This window comes from Tenrec ecaudatus, chromosome 3 (assembly GCF_050624435.1).
Source record: "Tenrec ecaudatus isolate mTenEca1 chromosome 3, mTenEca1.hap1, whole genome shotgun sequence".
Lineage (NCBI taxonomy): Eukaryota > Metazoa > Chordata > Mammalia > Afrosoricida > Tenrecidae > Tenrec > Tenrec ecaudatus.
Window position 1 is genome coordinate 140968544 of NC_134532.1, and position 9814 is coordinate 140978357.

Sequence of the window (9814 nt, forward strand, 5' to 3'; positions counted from 1 at the left end):
CACCTCATGATCACACAGGCTGGTGTGCTTCTTCCATGTGGGCTTTGTTGCTTCTGAGTTAGATGGCCACTTGTTTACCTTCAAGCCTTTAAGACCCCAGATGCTATATCTTTAGATAGCCGGGCACCGTCAGCTTTCTTCACCACATTTACTTGTTCACCTGTTTCAGCTTCAGCAGTTGTGTCGGGAGGGTGAGCATCATAGAATGCCAATTTAATAGAAGAAATATTCATGCATTGAGGGAATGCTTGAGTAGAGGCCCAAGGTCCTTCTGCCACCTTAATACTAAACCTATAAATATATGCACATAGATCTATTTCCCCATCCTCATATATAAATATATTTGCATATGTACATGTCTTTATCTAAACCTCTATAAATGCCCTTTGCCTCCCAGCTCTTTCCTCTATTTCCTTCGACTTTCCTCCTGTCCCACTATCATGCTCAATCTCCACCAGGGTTTCAGCAATTCTTCTTAGTTACATTACCCTTTATCACGCCTTACCAGGCCTCCTACACCCTCCTCATCACCGATTTGGATCACTTGTTGTTCCCTTGTCCCTGGGTTTGTTAACACCACTACCTTTTCCCCCACCTCTCCCTCTCCCATGACCTCCCAGAACTGTCAGTCCCATTGTTTTCTCCTCCAGATTGTTTATCCAGCCTATCTTATTTAGACAGACCTGCAGAGCTAATTCTGACCTTAAAACTTGCCTGTCGGTTTGAATTCACTCCCGACTCAAATCTGGAACATCATAAAAGGAAATTATTCCTCAAAAAGCCCCCAAACCAAACTCACTGCCCCTGAGTCGACGCCAACCCTATAGTACACAGAACTGCCCCTGCGGGTTGCTGAGACTCTTCACGCCTTATGGGAGAAGACAGCCTCAGCTTTCTCCTGTAGGCCGGCTGCTGGTTTCAACCTGCTGACCTCTCGGCTATCAGCCAACATGTAACCCACTACGCTCCCAGGTAACCCTAATAAACCCAAACCACACCTCAGTGAGCCTGCGTACAGCCTGTTTACCTGCAGTGATATCCTTGAATGACCTCAGGCTGGTGATTTGCAGGCAAGTGGTGGACAAAGGTTCATTTATTTTAGTGCCAACTGTCCTGACAGTCCCTGAAGGTCTGAGCAACATCGAAGGGAAGAAAGCAGCCCTGGAAAGACCCATCCAAGGTGGCCCGAGGGGGGTTGGTGCTTCTTTTGAAAGGTTGAATTTAGGTGAAGAGGACATGCTAGTTTCTTGCCCTGTGGCCTGCCTTTCATCTCCTCAGCTCTACATGTATTTCCAACCCCAAAGTGAGGTTGCCAAGGGGAAGCAGTTCCCGTAGCGAATATTCCAGCATCATGGCAACCATATGGTGCTATCCCGCCAGGTAACGCCAGCCCAAGTCTGATTCATGCAGACTGCTGGCCAGCTGTGTAGCCTTGAGAACATGTTTTTTTTCCTGAATCTAGTTTTTGTCTTTTGAATTCATCCGTAAAAAGAAGGGATTAGCAGCTGTGGTTCAGACTACGTCGTGGCCCCTGGAAAGCGCTTTTGACCTTGTTTGTAAAGAAGCCTTCTGTGATGCTATGGGTTAAGATGGCGGGAGGGCATACAGGAGCAGGCTGGGGCCTGGTGCCATCTGGGCTGTCCTGTAGAAGAGACACTGAGAGACAGGCAGAGCAAAGACGAAATGGAAGAGACAACAAAGGGTCTTCCTTTAGAGTCTTCAGAGAGAGTGCGATCCTGCCCGCACCCTGGATTCAGGCTACTGACACCTTCTTAATGACAATGGCTATGAGTCACACCTTCCCAGAGCACAACGAAGCAAGACAAATAGAATCCACCATGGAAACTAAGCTGATGAAAGAAAACCCCAAACCAACCGAGCTCGATGCCAAGTCATGGCCAGCCTGCAGGCAGGGTGGAACTGCCCCTGGAGTTGTCCGGACTGTAACACTTAAGGGGAGTTAAGAAGACCCTGTCTCGTTCCCTCAGAGCTGCTGGTGGTTTCGAATCGCAGCCCAACGTGGAACCATTTATGCCGCCAGGACTTCTGGAAGGCATACCTGGGCCTTATAAATGACAACGGACTCCAAGTCCGACGTTTGAACCCTACCTCTTAAATCTACCACCCGGTGTCACCTTGGGAATGCTTTTAGGCTACACCCCCTGAGACCCCAGTTAGCCTCTCTGTCACCTCAGTGTCCTCATCCACAGAATGGGGACAGCGATGCTTATTTGCATGCAGCGACTCGAAGCACAGGCAGGGAGCCAGCACCGGTCCTCGCAGGCCCTAGGAGACATCAGGGGAGCAGCCAGCTCCAAACAAGACAAATGGGAGGCAGGACACAGAGCCCCAGACCGGAAGTGAGGAGGGCCGGCTTCTCGGCTCCCCTTTGCTCCTAAGCAGCCCCTCAGCACGTTCATGTGCCCTCTGCAGGGCTCCGATGGTGCAGCCGGTTGATGTGCTTGCTGCTGATTCATCGGCGTTTACCAGCGGTGCCCCTGCCACCCTTGGGGAGCAGCATGCTTCTCTGACACACATGGACTTGCCCTAAGGTGGAGTTGGCTTGCTGGCGCATGCGTGTGTGTGCGTGCGTGTGAGCGTGCGTGCGTGAGTGTTGATGATGGTGGATTGGATGATGTTATTCAGCTCTGTCATGTTAGGGTCTCTTCTCCCTTCCTTCCAAAGATCCCAGCACCCCCAGAGTCTTTCAAGCACCGTGCCTTAGTGCTACTCTTTTGCTTGTCCCTCCGGCCGTCTGGCCTCCACGCCTCCTTTCAAGGACATGTCTGACCTACCACATCACCTGGGAATGTGTCTCCTCGTCCGGAACTTGGAGAAAAGATTTGTGGAGGGACAAGGTACCAGGCACACCGATATATCCATTTCATGCCTGTTCCCAATTACAAAGGACACTGAAGCTAGTTCTCAGTCCTCAGTGAAAAACAAGGAAAGAAAGAAATATTCTAACCGGTACGATGCTCCCCCCCCCCCCTTTCCACTTATAGTTCAGGGAATTAGTCCAATTTCTTTCCTTCCCCTTCCTCTACGTCAAGGAAGTGCTATAAATGAACTGGAAACTCCTGCTCCCTGTGGACTGTAGCGTCCATACCCCCCTCCGAGAAATGAACTTGGCTTCTGAATTTGCAGCTTCAGAAGCAGGAGGAATCCTAGGCCACAACCCACCTGTGATAGAACAAGCCTGACTGTGCCAGCCGCCGCCAGCAGCTGTTACTGCCTCTTTGTCTGCTCTTCCCTTCAGCCTCGCCTCTCTCAGAGGCCCATCCTGGAAACCAGTCAGCTACACCTTGCCTGTGGCTCTGTCGCACGGTTACGAGGAAGACACCAGGGAGGGAAATGGGGAGCAAACAGTGCATGCAGGAGGGGCAAGGGAGCACTAGGACCGATTGTGATGATGTGTATACAACTCTCTTAAAAGCGATTTAACCATGGAAGTGAAGGAAATGTGAATTTTATATCTAGAAAACTGCTAAAAGAAAGAAAAAGAAAAACAAAGCAAAGTTGACCGTAGGCTTCCATGGGTGAAAGGGGAAGAGTTTTTGCTTTACGGGACATTGAGTTTATGTTAATGGTGGTGGAATAATCTGGAAAAGGAAATCAATCATAGTTGCACACCACGCAGAGTATAATCACTAACATTGAGCTACACATGTCGAAGTTGAATTGGAGAATTATTTTGTTGCATACAGTTTTGCCATAATTAAAATAATTACACCAATAACAATGAGTACAAAGAAGAATAGTCCAGCATCGATTGTGGTGATGACTGTGCAACTCTTCATATTAGGATTGAACTATTGAATTGTATAATGTGTGGATAAGTGCCAATAAGCTGTTTAAATAATAATAAAGGGGCACCGCTGTTCACATGAGCCCCGGCTAGGCAGGGCTGGGGAACCATCGCTCTAGTGGTGGTGGTGGATGTCTGGTGCTTCTGGTGGTGGAGGATGTCTGGGCCCCACGGGAGTGGGCTGGGTGTGTCCTCAGTACCAGATTTCCTGTAAACCTCTTGTCCAAGCCTGTGGGCTCCAATCCCTGGACCGGTTTGTAAAGGAAGCTTCCCCATCCTGAGCTGCACAACGTCATGTGTAAGGGTGGGGTGAAGAGAGTGTGGCACCCTGCCAGCTCCCTGTCGCGGCCACTGAGGCAGGATGCAGTGAGCTAGCTGGGACACCCGCAGGCTGAATAGAGTCATCGTTGCGCAGTGGTGCTTTTCCAGTTCCAGCAAACCAGGGTCTCACGTCTGAGTTCAAGGAGCAGGGAAGACCCACCTCATTTCCTTCCTGGCCCTGCAATTGCTGCTCACAAATGCAAGAACCGTGCTCTCAGAGCTGACTGGGCTCCCTCGACTTCCTTCTCTGAGCTAAAGGGCACTTACGTTTCCAGCACCGTGAAGTGCGTATTCCAGACATGCCCGCCCGTGAGCGCCTCTCTCTGCTGTTCTCACAGCGCCTGCCAGACGGAGCTGTCGGTCACACACCGGATCCAAATCCCGAGCGTCAGCTGTTAGAAGGTGTGTCCTGTGGTACCATAGCCAACCGAGCGAAAGGAATCTGAAAGTAGACGTTGGCCAGGATGCTTTCAAACGGCCATTTTAAAAGGAAAGGCCTTGATTTTACTTCCATGTGGGCAACCCTTAAGCAATGACACTTGAGGGGAAATAAGACAAAACTATGGCTTTATTAAACAAAAATCATAGAACCCTTTGTTATGTAAACATATCAAAAAGGTGAAACTCTCCTTTTCGCAACATACCTTCCGTCTAGGTCACTACCCTTCGGAAGGCAGGATTTCCATCTCGCCAACCCTCCCGGGAGGATTTCTGCACACGTCGGTCGACACAGCAAGATGGCAGTATCGGTGTCCGCAAAGAGCTCAACCCATGTTCACTTTCATTGTTCTTTGAGTTTCGGGGATAAAAAGAAGTCTGGCGGGGCAAGATCAGAGTTGTCGGCTGCACTGAGGCAGGGTTTCCTACTGACATTCTCAGTAGACAGCCTTCAGGCACATACATTGTCATGATGCGAAAAATAGAATTGTGGTTTTTTGGGGGGTTTTTTTGCTGCTGCAAAAGGAAGCTTTATTGTTTCCATTTGGTCCCCAGCTTGGGGGAGGGGCTCCAGGGCCGTGGCACTGCGGCTGGCTGGCTGGAGCTCGGACAGGTTCTGGCAGAGCAGCACAGGCCGGCAGGGCGGAGGCACAGGGCCCCTCGCAGGTGGCTTGGCGCCACAGGTTCCTAGTCGTCTTTGAGAGTGAGTCTCCGGACGAGATCCTCGCCCTGCCCGGCCTGGGGGCTGGCCAGCCTGTTGAGGTGGGTCAGGTGGTCGCCCATCGTCTTGAGGAGTTCCACCTCCTTGTCCAGGAAGTGGCTCTCCAGAAAGTCACAGAGATGAGGGTCGGCGTGAGTGGACCCCACGGCATGCAGGTCCAGAAGGTCCTGGGTGAGCTTTCTCTCCAGGGCTAGGGCAGCCTCCATGGCGTCCAGGGCTCGACCCCACTCACCTTGGGGGGCTTCCACACATTCTGGAAGAGGGCGCGGCCGCCGCGCTGGTGCTGCAGCTTCCAGAGATTCTCGGCCCCTCACGCTACTCCTTCGCCAGCTCACGGAAGACGTGTCCCCCGCCCTCCACGGCCACAACATCACGGTCGAAAATGAAGCCCGGAGAGAGGCAGGTGTCAGAGGCCAGCAGGTGCAGGTTGACCAGACGGTTGACCCCGGCCTCCGTGTCAGTGGATCTGAGAGCTCATGATGTGTTGGTTTGGAGGTCACCACACACAAAAGTATTTGCTCGTCTTGAAGGTGAACAAGCGTCCATCAAACTCAGAAGCAATAAAGCCCACATGAAAGAAGCACACCAGCCTGTGCAATCACAAGGTCAAAGGGACCAGGTATAAGGTATCATGGGGACCAAAGGCATCATGGGGATCAAAGGGACCAGGTATAAGGCATCATGCAATATATATATACACACACACCATAGTGAATGAAGGGGGAAGTGCAGAGTGGAGACCCAAAGCCCATTTGTCGACCACTGGAGATCCCCTCACAGAGGGATTGAGGAGAGGAGATGGGTCAGCCAGGGTGCGATGTAGTACCAATGAAGAACAGCTTTCCCCCAGATCCTGGATGCTTCCTCCCCCCAACTACCATGATCCAAACTCTACCTTGCAAGTTTGGATAGAGCAGAGGTTGTACACTGGTGCAGATAGGAGCTGGAGGCACAGGGAATCCAGGGTGGATGATACCTTCAGGACCAGGGGTGTGAGGGGCGATACTTGGAGAGTAGAGGGTAAGTGGGTTGGAAAGGGGGAACCGATTACAAGGATCTACATGAGACCTCCTCCCTGGGGGACAGACAACAGAAAAGGGGGTGAAGGGAGATGCCAGATAGGGCAAGATATGACAAAATAATAATCTATAAATTATCAAGGGCTCATGAGGGAGGGGGAAGTGGGGAGGGAGGGGGAAAAAAAGAGGACCTGATGCAAAGGGCTTAAGTGGAGAGCAAATGCTTTGAAAATGATGAGAGCAAAGAATGTACCGATGTGCTTTATACAATTGATGTATGTATACGTATGGATTGTGATAAGAGTTGTATGAGCCCCTAATAAAGTGTAAAAAAAAAGAAAATGATAGTGGAAATGTATGTACAAATATGCTTGAAACAATTGATGTATGAAATGTTATGAGCTGTAAGAGTCCCCAGTAAAATGATTTTTAAAAAATTAAAGTATTCGCTCGTCCCAAGAGGAGGGGATGGCCGAGAAGATGGTCCTGAAGTTACTTCCAGAAAGAAAACTGTTGCGTGGCCGAAGGTTGGAGACAGGGAGTCCCCGGATCTGTTCTGTTCAAACACTGTTGAAGCAAGACACAGATCCACCAGACCATGGGGAGAGCTTCGAAAAAATATAATTTCTTTGTACAACTTTCCAGGCCTTTTTTTCAATTTGTTTTTAAAAAAATCATTTTATTGGGGGATTATTCAACTCATCAAAATCCATACATAAAGCACACTTGTATATTTTTTGCCCTCATCATTCTCAAGACATTTGCTTTCTGCTTGGGCTCTTAGAATCAGCTTCTCATTTTTCTTTTTCCCCCTCCCTTCTTGCTCCCTCCTCCCTTATAAACCCTCGATAGTGTATAAATTATTATTTTATCATATCTTACACTGCCCGACATCTCCCTTCACCCACTTTTCTGTTGTCTGTCCCCCAGGGAGGAGGTTATATGTAGATCCTTGTAACCGGTTCCCATTTTCTACCCCGCCTTCCCTCCACCCTCCCAGTATCATCACTCTCACCACTGGTCTTGAGGGGTTCATCTATCCAGGATTTCCTGTGTTTCCAGTTCCTATTTGCACCACTGTGCATCCTCTGGGCTAACCAGGCTTGTAAGGTAGAATTGGGATCATGATAGTGGGGGTGGGGTGGGGCGGGGCGAGGAAGCCTCTAAGAACTAGAGGAAGGTTGTGAGTTTCATTGTTGCTACACTGAACCCTGAGTGACTCATCTCCTCCCCTCTACCCCTCAGCAAGGGATGTCCAGTCGCCTACAGATGGGCATTGGGTCCCCATCGCGCACTCACCCTCCTTCATGATGATATGATTTTTTGTTCTTTGGTGCTTGATACTTGGTCCCTTCGACCCCTCGTGATCGCACAGGCTGGTGCGCTTTTTCCATGTGGGCTTTGTTGCTTCTGGGCTAGATGGCCGCTTGTTTAAAAAATAATTGATACACTCCCAGGACTTTTCTGTGTCCTTCAAAAAACAAAACAACAACAAAAATGACCACTATTATGCCTTTGGAATACCCCCAAAGGGTCATTTTCTGAGCTGACCTCTCTGTCTTGAGTTTAACTGCCCCAGCAGATCCTCTTGGAAGCTCCTGTTGTGCTTGGCCCTTGCTCTCTGGTAAATATTGGTAAAGCCAAGGATCGTCCCAGCTTATGATTTTACCCCATGAAATCATCTCCATTAGCTTCAGTTTTGCTTTAAAGGTGGATGGAAACACCAGCTCTTTGAGCCAGCTGATCTTCACACAGCGCTATTGGCACCCATTGACTGGAAAGCCTCCTGAGCCAAGATGTTCACTTAAAATTAAGAATGCTGCAAACATCCCTCTTTCCCGAATCGGTTGAGTAGACGTTTTCACAGATCCTCCCGTGACTGAGTTGGCCACGGGCCAAGAGCAGAGACCAAGGTGTCTCTCTGCAAACCCACTTTCCTTTTGGGCTTCCTTCTCGATTTCTTTCCGGGACTCAGTTTCCTTGCGTCCCAAATGCAAAGCCCCAAATGTACATGGTGGAATGGGTGTGTACCCCAATTTCAATCTGGGAAGCCTTAAGTGAAAATTATCTAAAAGCATAGATCTTAAACTAAAGAGAGACTCCCCCAATCAACAATCAGGTGGGAAAGGATGATGTTGTCCTTGAACAACCTGAAAAATGTCATCAATATAAGGTGATCCCTTATGTTGGCACCATGCCTGAGCAGTGGGACCCTGGGGCTTTGATTGACTACATGGGCATGTGCCTAACGATTCAGACAGGTCCCAGGTGGACTTACAGTGTGGCGGCAGTGTGAAACTCCAAGCAGCTGTGGCCTTTCATCTCAACCCACGTTTCAAAAGATCTAGCTGCGTTGTTTGTGATACTCTCCTTAATGAAAACTGGGAATGGGAAGACATCACCTATGACATGCCTTTCCAGTAAGAAAAATCTTTTGAAATTGTGATAATGGTGCTGAAGGACAAATTTCAGGTGGCTGTGAATGGAAAGCATACACTCCTCTACGTACGCAGGATTAGCCCCGAGAAAATCAACACTCTGGGCATTGATGGCAAAGTGAATCTTCATCCTATCGGTCTTAGCTTCAGCTCTGACTTACAGGGTACCCAAGCATCTTCTGTGGAGTTGACACATGTACGTAGAGAAAATACGCTGCCTGTCGTTGCAAGGCTGAACTCTTCCATGGGCCCTGGGTGGACTGTCGTCATCAAAGGAGAAGTGAACAGTAATGCTAGAGGCTTCAACGGAGATGTAGTAACAGGGAAATCAAGGGATGTTGCTCTACACTTGAATCCGTGCCTGAATAGTAAAGCATTTGTAAGAAACTCTTTTCTTCCAGACTCCTGGGGAGAAGAAGAGAGAAATATTACTAGTTTCCTCTTTGCTCCTGGAATGTACTTTGACATGATAATTTAGTGTGATGTTAAAGAATCCCAGGTCGCAATAAATGGTGCACATAGCCTAGAGTACAAACATAGATTTAAAAAGCTTAGCAATAATTGACACACTGGAAATCTATGGAGAGATCAAGTAACTGGACGTAAGGAGCTGGTAGTAGGACATGACTGCAGCGAAAAAATGAAATACAAAGTGGCTTATATAACACAGACCTAGTTACAACAAAACCAAGCAAAAAGAATGCTCAACCACATGACCCTAGCTTCAGTACTTATGTAGCAATAATTCTTTTTTGTTTTCTCATCAGTTTCTGGACGTCTACAGTTGTTTTATCATTGAGGTTGAAGATCTTCTTGGCTGTCTTTCAGGTCTTCTTGACCTTCCTTAAGATGTTTTTTTTTCTTCTACAAAATGTTGTTTGTGTGGCATTCTATAAACTTGTTGCAAAGTTTCAACGATTTGGGAAGCTATCAGCTTGAGTTTTGTTAAGAATTTGGTATTAACTCAGAACTTAAAATCATTACCATTCCCACCCCCACCCGCCCTGTGGCACAAAAAGTATCCTTTTAGGGGATGGGGAAGGCACCCTAATGAGACTAAGACAAATAT

At 48.6% G+C, this 9814-nt stretch overlaps 1 pseudogene; it reads left to right on the forward strand.

Annotated features, from left to right (window-relative positions):
- The first annotated feature begins 5583 nt into the window (after positions 1–5583).
- Positions 5584–9362, forward strand: LOC142443587 (galectin-8 pseudogene; annotated as a pseudogene).
- Positions 9363–9814: the final 452 nt, after the last annotated feature.